Genomic DNA, 21637 nt, shown 5'->3' with positions numbered 1-21637 from the left:
CCTAACCTGCTACCTCGCTGGACTGAGAGGGTCTTCCCTAACCTGCTACCATGCTGGACTGAGAGGGTCTTCCCAGACTAACCTGCTACCTCGCTGGACTGAGAGGGTCTTCCCTAACCTGCTACCTCACTGGACTGAGAGGGTCTTCCCAGACTAACCTGCTACCTCGCTGGACTGAGAGGGTCTTCCCTAACCTGCTACCTCACTGGACTGAGAGGGTCTTCCCAGACTAACCTGCTACCTCGCTGGACTGAGAGGGTCTTCCCTAACCTGCTACCTCGCTGGACTGAGAGGGTCTTCCCAGACTAACCTGCTACCTCGCTGGACTGAGAGGGTCTTCCCTAACCTGCTACCTCGCTGGACTGAGAGGGTCTTCCCTAACCTGCTACCTCGCTGGACTGAGAGGGTCTTCCCTAACCTGCTACCTCACTGGACTGAGAGGGTCTTCCCAGACTAACCTGCTACCTCGCTGGACTGAGAGGGTCTTCCCTAACCTGCTACCTCGCTGGACTGAGAGGGTCTTCCCAGACTAACCTGCTACCATGCTGGACTGAGAGGGTCTTCCCAGACTAACCTGCTACCTCGCTGGACTGAGAGGGTCTTCCCTAACCTGCTACCTCACTGGACTGAGAGGGTCTTCCCAGACTAACCTGCTACCTCGCTGGACTGAGAGGGTCTTCCCTAACCTGCTACCTCACTGGACTGAGAGGGTCTTCCCTAACCTGCTACCATGCTGGACTGAGAGGGTCTTCCCTAACCTGCTACCTCGCTGGACTGAGAGGGTCTTCCCAGACTAACCTGCTACCATGCTGGACTGAGAGGGTCTTCCCTAACCTGCTACCTCGCTGGACTGAGAGGGTCTTCCCAGACTAACCTGCTACCATGCTGGACTGAGAGGGTCTTCCCTAACCTGCTACCATGCTGGACTGAGAGGGTCTTCCCTAACCTACTACCACGCTGGACTGAGAGGGTCTTCCCAGACTAACCTGCTACCTCACTGGACTGAGAGGGTCTTCCCTAACCTGCTACCTCACTGGACTGAGAGGGTCTTACCAGACTAACCTGCTACCTCACTGGACTGAGAGGGTCTTCCCTAACCTGCTACCACGCTGGACTGAGAGGGTCTTCCCAGACTAAACTGCTACCATGCTGGACTGAGAGGGTCTTCCCAGACTAACCTGCTACCTCGCTGGACTGAGAGGGTCTTCCCTAACCTGCTACCTCACTGGACTGAGAGGGTCTTCCCAGACTAACCTGCTACCTCGCTGGACTGAGAGGGTCTTCCCTAACCTGCTACCTCACTGGACTGAGAGGGTCTTCCCAGACTAACCTGCTACCTCGCTGGACTGAGAGGGTCTTCCCTAACCTGCTACCTCACTGGACTGAGAGGGTCTTCCCTAACCTGCTACCATGCTGGACTGAGAGGGTCTTCCCTAACCTGCTACCTCGCTGGACTGAGAGGGTCTTCCCAGACTAACCTGCTACCATGCTGGACTGAGAGGGTCTTCCCTAACCTGCTACCTCGCTGGACTGAGAGGGTCTTCCCAGACTAACCTGCTACCATGCTGGACTGAGAGGGTCTTCCCTAACCTGCTACCATGCTGGACTGAGAGGGTCTTCCCTAACCTACTACCACGCTGGACTGAGAGGGTCTTCCCTAACCTGCTACCTCACTGGACTGAGAGGGTCTTCCCTAACCTGCTACCTCGCTGGACTGAGAGGGTCTTCCCTAACCTGCTACCATGCTGGACTGAGAGGGTCTTCCCAGACTAACCTGCTACCTCGCTAAACTGAGAGTGGTGGACCCCACAGTACACACAACACAACCTCAACCACACCACGTTCATGGTGAGCAACTACACACACTCACTCACACTGAAACATACACAAAGGATGGCTAACCTTCCATAGACTAGACAGGTGTAGTTACCATAGACTAGACAGTTGACAGGTGTGGTTACCATAGACTAGACAGTTGGCAGGTGTAGTTACCATAGACTAGACGGTTGGCAGGTGTAGTTACCATAGACCAGCAGGTCTTCCCTAACCTGCTACCACGCTGGACTGAGAGGGTCTTCCCAGACTAAACTGCTACCATGCTGGACTGAGAGGGTCTTCCCAGACTAAACTGCTACCATGCTGGACTGAGAGGGTCTTCCCAGACTAACCTGCTACCTCGCTGGACTGAGAGGGTCTTCCCTAACCTGCTACCTCGCTGGACTGAGAGGGTCTTCCCAGACTAACCTGCTACCATGCTGGACTGAGAGGGTCTTCCCTAACCTGCTACCACGCTGGACTGAGAGGGTCTTCCCAGACTAAACTGCTACCTCGCTGGACTGAGAGGGTCTTCCCAGACTAAACTGCTACCTCGCTGGACTGAGAGGGTCTTCCCTAACCTGCTACCTCGCTGGACTGAGAAGGTCTTCCCTAACCTGCTACCATGCTGGACTGAGAGGGTCTTCCCTAACCTGCTACCATGCTGGACTGAGAGGGTCTTCCCTAACCTGCTACCTCACTGGACTGAGAGGGTCTTCCCTAACCTGCTACCACGCTGGACTGAGAGGGTCTTCCCTAACCTGCTACCATGCTGGACTGAGAGGGTCTTCCCTAACCTGCTACCATGCTGGACTGAGAGGGTCTTCCCTAACCTGCTACCATGCTGGACTGAGAGGGTCTTCCCTAACCTGCTACCTCACTGGACTGAGAGGGTCTTCCCTACCCTGCTACCATGCTGGACTAAGAGGGTCTTCCCTAACCTGCTACCTCGCTGGACTGAGAGGGTCTTCCCTAACCTGCTACCATGCTGGACTAAGAAGGTCTTCCCTAACCTGCTACCTCGCTGGACTGAGAGGGTCTTCCCTAACCTGCTACCTCGCTGGACTGAGAGGGTCTTCCCTAACCTGCTACCATGCTGGACTAAGAGGGTCTTCCCTAACCTGCTACCTCGCTGGACTGAGAGGGTCTTCCCTAACCTGCTACCATGCTGGACTAAGAGGGTCTTCCCTAACCTGCTACCATGCTGGACTGAGAGGGTCTTCCCTAACCTGCTACCTCGCTGGACTGAGAGGGTCTTCCCTAACCTGCTACCATGCTGGACTGAGAGGGTCTTCCCTAACCTGCTACCATGCTGGACTGAGAGGGTCTTCCCAGACTAACCTGCTACCTCGCTAAACTGAGAGTGGTGGACCCCACAGTACACACAACACAACCTCAACCACACCACGTTCATGGTGAGCAACTACACACACTCACTCACACTGAAACATACACAAAGGATGGCTAACCTTCCATAGACTAGACAGGTGTAGTTACCATAGACTAGACAGTTGACAGGTGTGGTTACCATAGACTAGACAGTTGGCAGGTGTAGTTACCATAGACTAGACGGTTGGCAGGTGTAGTTACCATAGACTAGACAGTTGACAGGTGTAGTTACCATAGACTAGACAGTTGACAGGTGTAGTTACCATAGACTAGACAGTTGACAGGTGTAGTTACCATAGACTAGACAGTTGGCAGGCGTAGTTACCATAGACTAGACAGTTGACAGGTGTAGTTACCATAGACTAGACAGTTGACAGGTGTAGTTACCATAGACTAGACAGTTGACAGGTGTAGTTACCATAGACTAGACAGTTGACAGGTGTAGTTACCATAGACTAGACAGTTGACAGGTGTAGTTACTATAGACTAGACAGTGGACAGGTGTAGTTACTATAGACTAGACAGTTGGCAGGTGTAGTTACCATAGACTAGACAGTTGGCAGGTGTGGTTACCATAGACTAGACAGTTGACAGGTGTAGTTACCATAGACTAGACAGTTGACAGGTGTAGTTACCATAGACTAATAGACTAGACAGTTGACAGGTGTAGTTACCATAGACTAGACAGTTGACAGGTGTAGTTACCATAGACTAGACAGTTGACAGGTGTAGTTACCATAGACTAGACAGTTGACAGGTGTAGTTACCATAGACTAGACGGTGGACAGGTGTAGTTACCATAGACTAGACAGTTGGCAGGTGTAGTTACCATAGACTAGACAGTTGGCAGGTGTAGTTACCATAGACTAGACAGTTGGCAGGTGTAGTTACCATATACTAGACAGTTGACAGGTGTAGTTACCATAGACTACACAGTTGACAGGTGTAGTTACCATAGACTAGACAGTTGACAGGTGTAGTTACCATAGACTAGACAGTTGACAGGTGTAGTTACCATAGACTAGACAGTTGGCAGGTGTAGTTACCATAGACTAATAGACTAGACAGTTGACAGGTGTAGTTACCATAGACTAGACAGTTGACAGGTGTAGTTACCATAGACTAGACAGTTGGCAGGTGTAGTTACCATAGACTAGACAGTTGGCAGGTGTAGTTACCATAGACTAGACAGTTGGCAGGTGTAGTTACCATAGACTAGACAGTTGGCAGGTGTAGTTACCATAGACTAGACAGTTGACAGGTGTAGTTACCATAGACTAGACGGTGGACAGGTGTAGTTACCATAGACTAGACAGTTGGGAGGTGTAGTTACCATAGACTAGACAGTTGACAGGTGTAGTTACCATAGACTACACAGTTGACAGGTGTAGTTACCATAGACTAGACAGTTGACAGGTGTAGTTACCATAGACTAGACAGTTGACAGGTGTAGTTACCATAGACTAGACAGTTGACAGGTGTAGTTACCATAGACTAGACGGTGGACAGGTGTAGTTACCATAGACTAGACAGTTGGCAGTTGTAGTTACCATAGACTAGACAGTTGGCAGGTGTAGTTACCATAGACTAGACAGTTGGCAGGTGTAGTTACCATAGACTAGACAGTTGACAGGTGTAGTTACCATAGACTACACAGTTGACAGGTGTAGTTACCATAGACTAGACAGTTGACAGGTGTAGTTACCATAGACTAGACAGTTGACAGGTGTAGTTACCATAGACTAGACAGTTGGCAGGTGTAGTTACCATAGACGAGACAGTTGACAGGTGTAGTTACCATAGACTAGACAGTTGACAGGTGTAGTTACCATAGACTAGACAGTTGGCAGGTGTAGTTACCATAGACTAGACAGTTGACAGGTGTAGTTACCATAGACTAGACAGTTGACAGGTGTAGTTACCATAGACTAGACAGTTGACAGGTGTAGTTACCATAGACTAGACAGTTGACAGGTGTAGTTACCATAGACTAGACAGTTGACAGGTGTAGTTACCATAGACTAGACAGTTGACAGGTGTAGTTACCATAGACTAATATACTAGACAGTTGGCAGGTGTAGTTACCATAGACTAATAGACTAGAGAGTTGACAGGTGTAGTTACCATAGACTAGACAGTTGACAGGTGTAGTTACCATAGACTAATAGACTAGACAGTTGGCAGGTGTAGTTACCATAGACTAATAGACTAGACAGTTGACAGGTGTAGTTACCATAGACTAGACAGTTGACAGGTGTAGTTACCATAGACTAGACAGTTGGCAGGTGTAGTTACCATAGACTAGACAGTTGGCAGGTGTAGTTACCATAGACTAATAGACTAGACAGTTGGCAGGTGTAGTTACCATAGACTAGACAGTTGACAGGTGTAGTTACCATAGACTAGACAGTTGGCAGGTGTAGTTACCATAGACTAATAGACTAGACAGTTGGCAGGTGTAGTTACCATAGACTAATAGACTAGACAGTTGACAGGTGTAGTTACCATAGACTAGACAGTTGGCAGGTGTAGTTACCATAGACTAGACAGTTGACAGGTGTAGTTACCATAGACTAGACAGTTGACAGGTGTAGTTACCATAGACTAGACAGTTGACAGGTGTAGTTACCATAGACTAGACAGTTGACAGGTGTAGTTACCATAGACTAGACAGTTGACAGGTGTAGTTACCATAGACTAGACAGTTGACAGGTGTAGTTACCATAGACTAATATACTAGACAGTTGGCAGGTGTAGTTACCATAGACTAATAGACTAGACAGTTGACAGGTGTAGTTACCATAGACTAGACAGTTGACAGGTGTAGTTACCATAGACTAATAGACTAGACAGTTGGCAGGTGTAGTTACCATAGACTAATAGACTAGACAGTTGACAGGTGTAGTTACCATAGACTAGACAGTTGACAGGTGTAGTTACCATAGACTAGACAGTTGGCAGGTGTAGTTACCATAGACTAGACAGTTGGCAGGTGTAGTTACCATAGACTAATAGACTAGACAGTTGGCAGGTGTAGTTACCATAGACTAGACAGTTGACAGGTGTAGTAACCATAGACTAGACAGTTGGCAGGTGTAGTTACCATAGACTAATAGACTAGACAGTTGGAAAGTGTAGTTACCATAGACTAATAGACTAGACAGTTGACAGGTGTAGTTACCATAGACTAGACAGTTGACAGGTGTAGTTACCATAGACTAGACAGTTGACAGGTGTAGTTACCATAGACTAGACAGTTGACAGGTGTAGTTACCATAGACTAATAGACTAGACAGTTGACAGGTGTAGTTACCATAGACTAGACAGTTGACAGGTGTAGTTACCATAGACTAGACAGTTGACAGTTGTAGTTACCATAGACTAGACAGTTGACAGGTGTAGTTACCATAGACTAGACAGTTGGCAGGTGTAGTTACCATAGACTAGACAGTTGACAGGTGTAGTTACCATAGACTAGACAGTTGACAGGTGTAGTTACCATAGACTAGACAGTTGGCAGGTGTAGTTACCATAGACTAGACAGTTGACAGGTGTAGTTACCATAGACTAGACAGTTGACAGGTGTAGTTACCATAGACTAGACAGTTGACAGGTGTAGTTACCATAGACTAGACAGTTGACAGGTGTAGTTACCATAGACTAGACAGTTGACAGGTGTAGTTACCATAGACTAGACAGTTGACAGGTGTAGTTACCATAGACTAATATACTAGACAGTTGGCAGGTGTAGTTACCATAGACTAATAGACTAGACAGTTGACAGGTGTAGTTACCATAGACTAGACAGTTGACAGGTGTAGTTACCATAGACTAATAGACTAGACAGTTGGCAGGTGTAGTTACCATAGACTAATAGACTAGACAGTTGACAGGTGTAGTTACCATAGACTAGACAGTTGACAGGTGTAGTTACCATAGACTAGACAGTTGACAGGTGTAGTTACCATAGACTAGACGGTGGACAGGTGTAGTTACCATAGACTAGACAGTTGGCAGGTGTAGTTACCATAGACTAGACAGTTGGCAGGTGTAGTTACCATAGACTAGACAGTTGGCAGGTGTAGTTACCATAGACTAGACAGTTGACAGGTGTAGTTACCATAGACTACACAGTTGACAGGTGTAGTTACCATAGACTAGACAGTTGACAGGTGTAGTTACCATAGACTAGACAGTTGACAGGTGTAGTTACCATAGACTAGACAGTTGGCAGGTGTAGTTACCATAGACTAATAGACTAGACAGTTGACAGGTGTAGTTACCATAGACTAGACAGTTGACAGGTGTAGTTACCATAGACTAGACAGTTGGCAGGTGTAGTTACCATAGACTAGACAGTTGGCAGGTGTATTTACCATAGACTAGACAGTTGGCAGGTGTAGTTACCATAGACTAGACAGTTGGCAGGTGTAGTTACCATAGACTAGACAGTTGACAGGTGTAGTTACCATAGACTAGACGGTGGACAGGTGTAGTTACCATAGACTACACAGTTGGCAGGTGTAGTTACCATAGACTAGACAGTTGACAGGTGTAGTTACCATAGACTACACAGTTGACAGGTGTAGTTACCATAGACTAGACAGTTGACAGGTGTAGTTACCATAGACTAGACAGTTGACAGGTGTAGTTACCATAGACTAGACGGTGGACAGGTGTAGTTACCATAGACTAGACAGTTGGCAGTTGTAGTTACCATAGACTAGACAGTTGGCAGGTGTAGTTACCATAGACTAGACAGTTGGCAGGTGTAGTTACCATAGACTAGACAGTTGACAGGTGTAGTTACCATAGACTACACAGTTGACAGGTGTAGTTACCATAGACTAGACAGTTGACAGGTGTAGTTACCATAGACTAGACAGTTGACAGGTGTAGTTACCATAGACTAAACAGTTGGCAGGTGTAGTTACCATAGACTAGACAGTTGACAGGTGTAGTTACCATAGACTAGACAGTTGACAGGTGTAGTTACCATAGACTAGACAGTTGGCAGGTGTAGTTACCATAGACTAGACAGTTGACAGGTGTAGTTACCATAGACTAGACAGTTGACAGGTGTAGTTACCATAGACTAGACAGTTGACAGGTGTAGTTACCATAGACTAGACAGTTGACAGGTGTAGTTACCATAGACTAGACAGTTGAAAGGTGTAGTTACCATAGACTAGACAGTTGACAGGTGTAGTTACCATAGACTAATATACTAGACAGTTGGCAGGTGTAGTTACCATAGACTAATAGACTAGAGAGTTGACAGGTGTAGTTACCATAGACTAGACAGTTGACAGGTGTAGTTACCATAGACTAATAGACTAGACAGTTGGCAGGTGTAGTTACCATAGACTAATAGACTAGACAGTTGACAGGTGTAGTTACCATAGACTAGACAGTTGACAGGTGTAGTTACCATAGACTAGACAGTTGGCAGGTGTAGTTACCATAGACTAGACAGTTGGCAGGTGTAGTTACCATAGACTAATAGACTAGACAGTTGGCAGGTGTAGTTACCATAGACTAGACAGTTGACAGGTGTAGTTACCATAGACTAGACAGTTGGCAGGTGTAGTTACCATAGACTAATAGACTAGACAGTTGGCAGGTGTAGTTACCATAGACTAATAGACTAGACAGTTGACAGGTGTAGTTACCATAGACTAGACAGTTGGCAGGTGTAGTTACCATAGACTAGACAGTTGACAGGTGTAGTTACCATAGACTAGACAGTTGACAGGTGTAGTTACCATAGACTAGACAGTTGACAGGTGTAGTTACCATAGACTAGACAGTTGACAGGTGTAGTTACCATAGACTAGACAGTTGACAGGTGTAGTTACCATAGACTAGACAGTTGACAGGTGTAGTTACCATAGACTAATATACTAGACAGTTGGCAGGTGTAGTTACCATAGACTAATAGACTAGACAGTTGACAGGTGTAGTTACCATAGACTAGACAGTTGACAGGTGTAGTTACCATAGACTAATAGACTAGACAGTTGGCAGGTGTAGTTACCATAGACTAATAGACTAGACAGTTGACAGGTGTAGTTACCATAGACTAGACAGTTGACAGGTGTAGTTACCATAGACTAGACAGTTGGCAGGTGTAGTTACCATAGACTAGACAGTTGGCAGGTGTAGTTACCATAGACTAATAGACTAGACAGTTGGCAGGTGTAGTTACCATAGACTAGACAGTTGACAGGTGTAGTAACCATAGACTAGACAGTTGGCAGGTGTAGTTACCATAGACTAATAGACTAGACAGTTGGAAAGTGTAGTTACCATAGACTAATAGACTAGACAGTTGACAGGTGTAGTTACCATAGACTAGACAGTTGACAGGTGTAGTTACCATAGACTAGACAGTTGACAGGTGTAGTTACCATAGACTAGACAGTTGACAGGTGTAGTTACCATAGACTAATAGACTAGACAGTTGACAGGTGTAGTTACCATAGACTAGACAGTTGACAGGTGTAGTTACCATAGACTAGACAGTTGACAGTTGTAGTTACCATAGACTAGACAGTTGACAGGTGTAGTTACCATAGACTAGACAGTTGGCAGGTGTAGTTACCATAGACTAGACAGTTGACAGGTGTAGTTACCATAGACTAGACAGTTGACAGGTGTAGTTACCATAGACTAGACAGTTGGCAGGTGTAGTTACCATAGACTAGACAGTTGACAGGTGTAGTTACCATAGACTAGACAGTTGACAGGTGTAGTTTCCATAGACTAGACAGTTGACAGGTGTAGTTACCATAGACTAGACAGTTGACAGGTGTAGTTACCATAGACTAGACAGTTGACAGGTGTAGTTACCATAGACTAGACAGTTGACAGGTGTAGTTACCATAGACTAATATACTAGACAGTTGGCAGGTGTAGTTACCATAGACTAATAGACTAGACAGTTGACAGGTGTAGTTACCATAGACTAGACAGTTGACAGGTGTAGTTACCATAGACTAATAGACTAGACAGTTGGCAGGTGTAGTTACCATAGACTAATAGACTAGACAGTTGACAGGTGTAGTTACCATAGACTAGACAGTTGACAGGTGTAGTTACCATAGACTAGACAGTTGGCAGGTGTAGTTACCATAGACTAGACAGTTGGCAGGTGTAGTTACCATAGACTAATAGACTAGACAGTTGGCAGGTGTAGTTACCATAGACTAGACAGTTGACAGGTGTAGTTACCATAGACTAGACAGTTGGCAGGTGTAGTTACCATAGACTAATAGACTAGACAGTTGGCAGGTGTAGTTACCATAGACTAATAGACTAGACAGTTGACAGGTGTAGTTACCATAGACTAGACAGTTGACAGGTGTAGTTACCATAGACTAGACAGTTGACAGGTGTAGTTACCATAGACTAGACAGTTGACAGGTGTAGTTACCATAGACTAATAGACTAGACAGTTGACAGGTGTAGTTACCATAGACTAGACAGTTGACAGGTGTAGTTACCATAGACTAGACAGTTGGCAGGTGTAGTTACCATAGACTAGACAGTTGATAATGCTGCTGGTTATAAACAGACTATGAGCTGTTACTGCAGGAAGTGTTTCTCCTGTTTATGTTGAGCTGTGATTGATGGAGAATCCTACAGTATCTTCACACTGTTCGGTTTCCAGAGGCTGCAGTTCTCCCAGATGACCACAGGGAGGCAGCAGAGTGCCAGTCATGGTGCTGGCCAACAGGAAGTTGTCGATGTCGGAACTCATAATAAACAGTAGAAAGCGTTCTTATAATAGACTGTTCCTATAACAAGTTGATATATTTATTATACTATTATTATTATTATTTTCATGGAAAAAGTGTCAGATTAACACCATCAGATAAACACCATCAGATAAACATCATCAGATTAACACCATCAGATAAACATCATCAGGTAAACAACATCAGGTAAACATCAGATAAACACCATCAGATAAACACCATCAGATAAACATCATCAGGTAAACATCATCAGGTAAACACCATCAGGTAAACACCATCAGATAAACACCATCAGATAAACATCATCAGGTAAACATCATCAGGTAAACATCAGATAAACACCATCAGGTAAACATCAGATAAACACCATCAGATAAACACCATCAGATAAACATCATCAGGTAAACATCATCAGGTAAACACCATCAGGTTAACACCATCAGATAAACACCATCAGATAAACATCATCAGGTAAACATCATCAGGTAAACATCAGATAAACACCATCAGGTAAACATCAGATAAACACCATCAGATAAACACCATCAGATAAACACCATCAGGTAAACATCAGGTAAACATCATCAGGTAAACATCAGGTAAACATCATCAGATAAACACCATCAGGTAAACTCCATCAGGTAAACACCATCAGATAAACACCATCAGATAAACATCATCAGGTAAACATCATCAGGTAAACACCATCAGATAAACATCATCAGGTAAACATCATCAGGTAAACACCATCAGGTAAACACCATCAGATAAACACCATCAGATAAACATCATCAGGTAAACATCATCAGGTAAACATCAGATAAACACCATCAGGTAAACATCAGATAAACACCATCAGATAAACACCATCAGATAAACACCATCAGGTAAACATCAGGTAAACATCATCAGATAAACACCATCAGGTAAATATCATCAGGTAAACATCATCAGATAAACACCATCAGGTAAACTCCATCAGGTAAACACCATCAGATAAACACCATCAGATAAACATCATCAGGTAAACATCATCAGGTAAACACCATCAGATAAACACCATCAGATAAACATCATCAGGTAAACATCATCAGGTAAACACCATCAGATAAACACCATCAGATAAACACCATCAGGTAAACATCATCAGGTAAACACCATCAGATAAACACCATCAGATAAACACCATCAGATAAACATCATCAGGTAAACACCATCAGATAAACACCATCAGATAAACACCATCAGATAAACACCATCAGATAAACATCATCAGGTAAATATCATCAGGTAAACATCATCAGATAAACATCATCAGGTAAACACCATCAGATAAACACCATCAGATAAACATCATCAGGTAAACACCATCAGATAAACACCATCAGATAAACACCATCAGGTAAATATCATCAGGTAAACACCATCAGGTAAATATCATCAGATAAACACCATCAGGTAAACATCAGATAAACACCATCAGGTAAACACCATCAGATAAACACCACCAGATAAACATCATCAGGTAAACACCATCAGGTAAATATCATCAGATAAACACCATCAGATAAACACCATCAGATAAACACCATCAGGTAAACATCAGATAAACACCATCAGGTAAACATCATCAGGTAAATATCATCAGGTAAACACCATCAGATAAACACCATCAGGTAAACATCAGATAAACACCATCAGGTAAACATCATCAGGTAAATATCATCAGGTAAACACCATCAGATAAACACCATCAGGTAAACATCATCAGGTAAACACCATCAGGTAAATATCATCAGATAAACACCATCAGGTAAACATCATCAGGTAAATATCATCAGGTAAACACCATCAGATAAACACCATCAGGTAAACATCATCAGGTAAACACCATCAGGTAAATATCATCAGATAAACACCATCAGGTAAACATCATCAGGTAAACATCATCAGATAAACACCATCAGGTAAATATCATCAGATAAACACCATCAGATAAACACCATCAGATAAACATCATCAGGTAAACATCATCAGATAAACACCATCAGGTAAATATCATCAGATAAACACCATCAGATAAACACCATCAGATAAACATCATCAGGTAAATATCATCAGATAAACACCATCAGATAAACACCATCAGATAAACACCATCAGATAAACACCATCAGATAAACATCGTCAGGTAAACATCATCAGGTAAATATCATCAGGTAAACACCATCAGGTAAATATCATCAGATAAACACCATCAGATAAACACCATCAGGTAAACACTATCAGGTAAATATCATCAGGTAAACACCATCAGGTAAACATCATCAGGTAAATATCATCAGGTAAACACCATCAGGTAAACACCATCAGATAAACACCATCAGGTAAACACCATCAGGTAAACATCATCAGGTAAACATCATCAGATAAACACCATCGGATAAACACCATCAGGTAAATATCGTCAGGTAATTATCATCAGGTAAAGAATCAGGTCTGGAACCTATGACACCCTAGGTCAGAGATGAAGATTCAGGATAGATAAATAGATAAACCAACAGTGATTGTGGGGATTTTAATGTAACACGCATTTCAGATTTTTTTTATTCTCATGTACAGGTGGATCGCTTCCCCGGGGCCACCTTCATATTAACAGTGTTTTTAAGAACCTCCAACCAAACCCAATGACAGAGAAGGTAGTGTAGGACTGTAGGACTCAACAATTGTTTTGGGAGGCAAGTGGCTGACGACATCGTGGAAGCAGTTACAGCAACTGTTGAGGACGAGTGAGGAGGTCTTCCCCAATGCAATAGTCTATGTGCCACTGATACATTATTCAGATAGACTGGCTAAGGATCAGCACTGTCTGGTACAGAAGATGATTAAGAGCACAGGGGAAAGATGGGGACTTTTAAAATAATTTTAATGAGGAAGGAGTGTTCTCTTACAACTCACCAACATTCTAACATTAAAGACATCTCTTCCTGCTTCAGGGTCAGCCAAGCCAATTAATCAATCAATAAATCAATCAATCAATCAATATATCAATCAATCAATCAATCAATCAATCAATCAATCAATCAATGAAATGTATTTATAAAGCCCTTCTTACATCAGCTGATGTCACAAAGCGCTGTACAGAAACCCAGCCTAAAACCCCAAACAGCAAGCAATGCAGGTGTAGAAGCACGGTGGCTAGGAGAAAACTCACATCACTCAGCAGTCACCATTACACATCACTCAGCAGTCACCATTACACATCACTCAGCAGTCACCATCACTCAGCAGTCACCATCACTCAGCAGACACCATTACACATCACTCAGCAGTCACCATCACTCAGCAGTCACCATTACACATCACTCAGCAGTCACCATTACACAGCAGTCACCATTACACAGCAGTCACCATTACACATCACTCAGCAGTCACCATTACACAGCAGTCACCATTACACATCACTCAGCAGTCACCATTACACAGCAGTCACCATTACACATCACTCAGCAGTCACCATCACTCAGCAGTCACCATTACACATCACTCAGCAGTCACCATTACACATCACTCAGCAGTCACCATCACTCAGCAGTCACCATTACACATCACTCAGCAGTCACCATTACACATCACTCAGCAGACACCATCACTCAGCAGTCACCATTACACATCACTCAGCAGTCACCATCACTCAGCAGTCACCATTACACATCACTCAGCAGTCACCATTACACATCACTCAGCAGTCACCATCACTCAGCAGTCACCATTACACATCACTCAGCAGTCACCATTACACATCACTCAGCAGTCACCATTACACATCACTCAGCAGTCACCATTACACATCACTCAGCAGTCACCATTACACATCACTCAGCAGTCATCACTCACCATTACACATCACTCAGCAGTCACCATCACTCAGCAGTCACCATCACTCAGCAGTCACCATTACACATCACTCAGCAGTCACCATTACACATCACTCAGCAGTCATCACTCACCATTACACATCACTCAGCAGACACCATCACTCAGCAGTCACCATTACACATCACTCAGCAGTCACCATCACTCAGCAGTCACCATTACACATCACTCAGCAGTCATCACTCACCATTACACATCACTCATCAGTCACCATTACACATCACTCAGCAGTCACCATCACTCAGCAGTCATCATTACACATCACTCAGCAGTCACCATTACACATCACTCATCAGTCACCATCACTCAGCAGTCACCATCACTCAGCAGTCACCATCACTCAGCAGTCACCATTACACATCACTCAGCAGTCACCATCACTCAGCAGTCACCATTACACATCACTCATCAGTCACCATCCCTCAGCAGTCACCATCACTCAGCAGTCACCATTACACATCACTCAGCAGTCACCATTACACATCACTCAGCAGTCACCATTACACATCACTCAGCAGTCACCATCACTCAGCAGTCACCATTACACATCACTCAGCAGTCACCATCACTCAGCAGTCACCATCACTCAGCAGTCACCATTACACATCACTCAGCAGTCACCATTACACATCACTCAGCAGTCACCATTACACAGCAGTCACCATTACACATCACTCAGCAGTCACCATTACACAGCAGTCACCATTACACATCACTCAGCAGTCACCATTACACAGCAGTCACCATTACACATCACTCAGCAGTCACCATCACTCAGCAGTCACCATTACACATCACTCAGCAGTCACCATTACACATCACTCAGCAGTCACCATCACTCAGCAGTCACCATTACACATCACTCAGCAGTCACCATTACACATCACTCAGCAGACACCATCACTCAGCAGTCACCATTACACATCACTCAGCAGTCACCATCACTCAGCAGTCACCATTACACAAAATTTGCAACATGAAAAATGTGATTTTCAAGATACACAGGTCTTTTTCTTTCAAAAGGAGGGAGAAACTTAACAATTGGCAAGTAAAGTTTTCTTTAAGGAAACATATACAGGCATGGCCTCCTTCCAGTGGCTACCCGTTGTGTTTTGAGCCCCACATATATATCATTTTGGTGGGGGGGGCTGGACTGTTTTGCATTTATTTGGCAATAATATTTGTCATATATCAGTTTGTAAACAATGTGAAAAAATATATATATTTATATATATTGTATATAACTGAGTTATTAATAAAGCTGCATACAAACATGGGTCTCTTTTTTGTTTTCGTAAGGCAGCTCCAAAATGCAGGTGTTTCAGCTTAGCTCAGTGCTTTCTGTGGTGGACGCGAGCGGTGTAGTCAGGGTATAACACCAACTGGGTCCTGGACTTTCTGACAGGCGGTGAGGGTAGGAAACAACATCTGGGGCCCCCCAAGGGTGCGTTCTCAGCCCCGTCCTGTACTTCCTGTTCACCCACGACTGCGTGGCCATGCACGCCTCCAACTCAATTATCAAGTTTGCAGACGACACAACAGTAGTGGGCTTGATTACCAACAACGACGAGACGGCCTACAGGGAGGAGGTGAGGGGTCTGGTAGTGTGGTGCCAGGAAAACAACTTCTCACTCAACGTCAACAAAACAAAAGAGACGATCTTGGACTTCAGGAAACGGCAGAGGAAGGTGGAAAGTTTTTAGTTCCTCGGCGTACACATCATAGACACACTGAAATGGTCCACCCGCACAGACAGTGTGGTGAAGAAGGCGCAACAGCGCATCTTCAACCCCAGGAGGCTGAAGAAATTTGGCTTGTCACCTAAAACCCTCACAAACTTTTACAGATTTACCATTTAGAGCATCCTGTCAGGCTGTATCACCACCTGGTATGGCAACTGCACCATCTAGAAGAAAAATAAACGCACACCTATTTAGGCGAGGTGCTGGCTAGTTGAGTAGAAAACTTGAAAATAAAAGAGAGCCGCACACTCTAGGAGGTCAGATGCAAAAATGTAATTACCAACGTTTCGACAGCCAAGCTGTCTTCATCAGGGTATAATCACAAACACTGCGGGATGACTCGTTTATGTAGTGTCAAAAGACACAGGTGTCTGTAATCATGGCCAAGAGTGGCCTAATATCATTGGTTCATTATCAAATATTAAAATGTCATACAAAGAACAGCATACTGCACCATCCTCAACCACAAGGCTCTCCAGAGGGTGGTGAGGTCAGCACAACGCATCACCAGGGGCAAACTACCTGCCCTCCAGTACACCTACAGCACCTATTGTCACAGGAAGGCCAAAACTATCATCAAGGCCAACAACCACTCAAGACACTGCCTGTTCACCCCGCTATCATCCAGAAGAGTAGGTCAGTACAGGTACATCAAAGCTTGGGCAGAGAGACTGAAAAACAGCTTCTATCTCAAGGCCATCAGTCCGTTAAACAGCCACCACTAACACAGAGAGGCTGCTGCCTACTTACAGACTCAACCATTGGCCAATTGTAACAACGTTCTTCGTTTGTCGAAAGAGAGTCGGACCGAAATGCAGCATGTTGGTTACTCATGTTTATTAATAGAACAAACGACGATACATGAAAAAACAAAAACAACAAACGGAACGTGAAAAACCTATACAGCCTGTCTGGTGAACACTAACACAGAGACAGGAACAATCACCCACGAAATGCAAAGCGAAAACCAGGCTACCTAAATACGGTTCCCAACCACAGACAACGAGAATCACCTGACTCTGATTGAGAACCGCCTCAGGCAGCCAAACCTATGTAACACACACCCCTAATCAGCTACAATCCCAATAACTAAAAAACCCCACTAAGAATTACAACAAACAATAAACCCATGTCACACCCTGGCCTGACCAACTAATTAACTAAAACACAAAATACTAAGACCAAGGTGTGACACCAATACATGGATTAAATAAATGTATCATGAGTCACTTTAAATAATGTCACTTAATATAATGTTTACGTACCCTACATTACTCATCTCATATGTATATACTGTACTTTATACCATCTATTGCATCCTGTGAGATGAGAGATGCCGCTCGGCCATCTCTCATCCATATATTTATCATGTACATATTCTTATTTCATCCCTTCACATTTGTGTGTATTTGCCGAAACAAGGAGCGCAAGCATTTTGCTACACTCGCAATAACATCTGCTAACCATGTGTATGTGACCAATAACATCTGCTAACCATGTGACCAATAACATCTGCTAACCATGTGACCAATAACATCTGCTAACCATGTGACCAATAAAATTTGATTTGATTTTGATGTTGTGTAGTAAGCTGTTAGTATCCCATGTTCCTCACCCAAATCATTTTGGTCTCTTTCCCCCTCATAACTTAGCCTACTGTTCTGACTTGGTGGTGCACATGTAGCCTATAACCTGTTTCAGAGAAATATAATCATCAAATATTGTAAGAGCTTTCATTGTCTGCGTATATGCCCCCTTTTATTTATTCTAGGCTTCTGACTTGGTGTGCAGGGAGAAAACTGTCAGAACGGCCCGTGTTCTGAATTCTGTCGCTGTAAATTTCAAAAGCGCTGAACAAATAGTTATATTGAATACGGCCGAGCTTGCTCACTAATGTCTTAATCAAAACGACGGAATGCCTCTTATGCTCTCATCGTTCCCTTATGCCGTAGTTTGAACATTTTAGTTGTCATTAGAAACCACATTTGTTTATTAAGCAAGTCAGCCATTTCAGCAGTTTTTTTTAAAGGCAGTAAATGAGGCTGAATGAACTGTTTCGCTGCCAGACAAGCTCCGCTGATAGCCAGGTGTAGCAGTGGTAAGGATTCACTCCATGGTGTTGGGACTCTGCTGTTGGGACTCTGCTGTTGGGACAGCTTTATGTCCTGACAGTTTGTGGGCACCGTTTGTCACCGTTCTAGTGCAATTAATGTATTGTTTAGTGTTGTGTTGTGGCTTTGCTGTCATACATCCAACTTTTTTTTGTATTTTTCTTTTGCTCCACCAACATTTACATGCTAAAATCGCCTCCTTCAAATATCCAGTTTCCAAAACACACATATTGATCAAATCACAACTTATAAGTTTCCACTGAATCTGTAGTTTCCCCCGGGGATATAGAGGAGGCTCTTCTCAACCTTAAGGGGGGGCTACTCTAGGTGGTTCCTGAGAGAGGTTAAGGCTGAGGTCAATCAAACCTTCTCGACCCCTGGAGCATATAAGATAGAGAAGGATAACCGGCTGTCACGTTTCAGGTATGACCAAGATGCAGACAATGTCAAAGAAACACGAGTTTATTTCCGAAACAGGGACAGGCAAACGACAGGTCAAAGGCAGGCTCAGGGTCAGGGTCAGAGGTCAATAATCCAGAGAGGTGGGGGAAGGTACAGAACGGTCAAAACCAGGAAGGACTAGAAAACAGGAGCAAGAAACAGGCAGCTGCAGGGAAACAAACACTGGTAGGTTTCACAAACAAAAACAAACTGGTAACAGACAAACAGAGAACACAGGTATAAATACACAGGGGATAATGGGGAAGATGGGCGACACCTGGAGGGGGGTGGAGACAAGCACTAAGACAGGTGATACAGATCAGGGTGTGACAGACAGGAGGTAGAGAGGATAACTGTGGTTCCATTTGTGGGGACTTATTTATTCTCAGGCTCTGGTGGGGTTTGACACTGAACTGAAATCTCATTTTCAACAGGCCCAGAATGATCGTGGGGCTTTGATTCAGGGAAATCTCAGCATATTGGAGGAATAAAAGCCTGAAGGACTCTCTAGTCAATTCAAGCTTGACCAAGCAGAAAAAAAAACACTTTACCGAAACACAGTTTCTGTCCAATAGGCAATCGGGCTTGAGGAACCTCAATCAGGCATAAAGTCCAATTGGATACTATAAATGTGGTTGATGTGATTGAGTCATAAACTCTATATTGTGGAGACACGAATGGCACTAGAATGCAGACCACATTCAGAAGGAGAGCAGTTACTTTTAGATTACCCCAAACTCAGTAACGTACATTAGCCAGCAGGACGGAGGGCACGGGCAGATTAGCCACTCCTCGCCTGATCCTCACAAGGCATCTTCTGCCTCAGTCACAGTCTTTTTCACCAGTGAAGCACAGGGATCTGGGCCTGGTCGGATCTGGGCCTGGTCGGATCTGGGCCTGGTCGGATCTGGGCCTGGTCGGATCTGGGCCTGGTCAGATCTGGGCCTGATCAGATCTGGGCCTGGTCGGATCTGGGCCTGGTCGGATCTGGGCCTGGTCAGATCTGGGTCGGGTGTCTGTAGTAGTATATCCCTCCCATCCGACTCATTGAGGATCTGGGCCTGGTCAGATCTGGGACTGGTCGGATCTGGGCCTGGTCGGATCTGGGCCTGGTCGGATCTGGGCCTGGTCGGATCTGGGCCTGGTCGGATCTGGGCCTGGTCAGATCTGGGTCTGGTCGGATCTGGGCCTGGTCGGATCTGGGCCTGGTCAGATCTGGGTCGGGTGTCTGTAGTAGTATATCCCTCCCATCCGACTCATTGAGGATCTGGGCCTGGTCAGATCTGGGACTGGTCGGATCTGGGCCTGGTCGGATCTGGGCCTGGTCGGATCTGGGCCTGGTCAGATCTGGGTCTGGTCGGATCTGGGCCTGGTCGGATCTGGGCCTGGTCAGATCTGGGCCTGATCAGATCTGGGCCTGGTCGGATCTGGGCCTGGTCGGATCTGGGCCTGGTCAGATCTGGTCGGGTGTCTGTAGTAGTATATCCGACTCATTGAGGATCTGGGCCTGGTCAGATCTGGTCTGGTGTCTGTAGTAGTAAATCCCTCCCATCCGACTCGTTGAGGATCTGGGCCTGGTCAGATCTGGTCTGGTGTCTGTAGTAATATCTATATAGTAGTAGTAGTATAGTAGTATATAGTGTAGTATCTCCCTCCCATCCGACTCGTTGAAGAAGAACTCGTTGTCCAGTTTGAGGTGAGCAATCTGACGTCCAGAATTTCTTTTCGGTCGTAATAGACGGTAGCAGCAACATTATGTACAAAACAAGTTACGAACAGCGCGAAGAAACAAACAAAATAACGTGATTGGTTAAGAGCCGATAAGACGGCAGCCCTATACTTTATCCTATATCTATATCCTATATCTTTCAGATTTAAGAAAGGAAAGAATTTTTGTTTTTTGGACGCATAATTAACCCATTATTTGTATTGCCAAAAAACTACCTCCATATATATCGATATCTACCTCCATACTACCATTCATTTGTATGGGTTAATATCTATATATATCTCCATACTACCATTCATTTGTATGGGTTAATATCTATATATATCTCCATACTACCATTCATTTGTATGGGTTAATATCTATATATATCTCCATACTACCATTCATTTGTATGGGTTAATATCTATATATATCTCCATACTACCATTCATTTGTATGGATTAATATCTATATATATCTCCATACTACCATTCATTTGTATGGATTAATATCTATATATATCTCCATACTACCATTCATTTGTATGGGTTAATATATATATATATATATATATATATATATATATATATATATATATATATATATATATATGGGTCGGTTTAATATCTATATATATCTGAGAGTCTCCCCTTTTGATAGGGGGTCATATTAGTTTGTAGCTGAGTCCCCTTTCCACAGTGGGGTCATATTAGTTTGTAGCTGAGAGTCTCCTCT

The 21637-nt window shown here is 44.2% G+C and overlaps 1 pseudogene; it reads right to left on the bottom strand.

Moving 5' to 3' along the window:
• The window catches only part of LOC135511224 (atrial natriuretic peptide receptor 2-like), a 70275-nt pseudogene extending 59309 nt beyond the window's left edge, over nucleotides 1–10966 (bottom strand).
• Nucleotides 10967–21637: the final 10671 nt, after the last annotated feature.

The sequence above is a fragment of the Oncorhynchus masou genome, chromosome 23, assembly GCF_036934945.1.
Source record: "Oncorhynchus masou masou isolate Uvic2021 chromosome 23, UVic_Omas_1.1, whole genome shotgun sequence".
NCBI lineage: Eukaryota > Metazoa > Chordata > Actinopteri > Salmoniformes > Salmonidae > Oncorhynchus > Oncorhynchus masou.
The sequence above is the reverse complement of the archived record's forward strand: the minus strand, read 5'-3'. Positions and strand labels throughout refer to the sequence as shown.